We start from the raw sequence: 695 nt of genomic DNA, 5'->3' as shown, positions 1-695 counted from the left end.
AGAAAAGTGCAACAATGAATGAATGGAAATCCAAACTCTTTGTAAATTTTCATTAAAATTAATAATAATTAAAAAATTTAAAAAGGGATATGTGAATGGGGAAAAAATGAAAATTCTTAATGTTTATTTAGATGGGAAATATTTAATATATATTTGGGGGAAACTGGATTAAAGTTAAGCTTCTATATTTAAAAGAAATAATCAGTAAATAGTGAGCTCTGGTGGCCGAGGGACAAGAAGCTGTGCTGCAATCCTGAAGGCACTCTGTTAGAGGTCACCAACAGTTCTGCAGTAGAAGGATGGGCAATTTCCTCTCCTGTGATTCAATGCCTCTGAAAACTCATCAGAGGGTCTGATATGGGTTGGTTCTGACTCTCAGGTATACAACAACAAAAACAATCTGTTAATAGAAAAACCTAGCTGTTAACTAGGGTTGAGTAATTAATGGAGAAATACTACCCAAGGACAAGAATACAATTTTAGAACTCAATTACCTGCTATGTAGTTTATATTTTACTTATCACCCTTTCTAAACATGAAATTATAGCCATCCTAGATGAAGATGATTATATACTATGAGATTATAATCTACATAAAATATGACTATAAGTCAATAATGTAGCTAACTAAATATTTATTTTCTAATAATTACTGCTCTTACTTCTATCATTTTCTGCCTCCTAACCCTTCTTGCT

Source organism: Elephantulus edwardii, unplaced genomic scaffold (genome assembly GCF_000299155.1).
Source record: "Elephantulus edwardii isolate Elephantulus edwardi_28Jun2011 unplaced genomic scaffold, EleEdw1.0 scaffold00020, whole genome shotgun sequence".
Taxonomy (NCBI): domain Eukaryota; kingdom Metazoa; phylum Chordata; class Mammalia; order Macroscelidea; family Macroscelididae; genus Elephantulus; species Elephantulus edwardii.
This window is presented reverse-complemented; position numbering follows the sequence as displayed.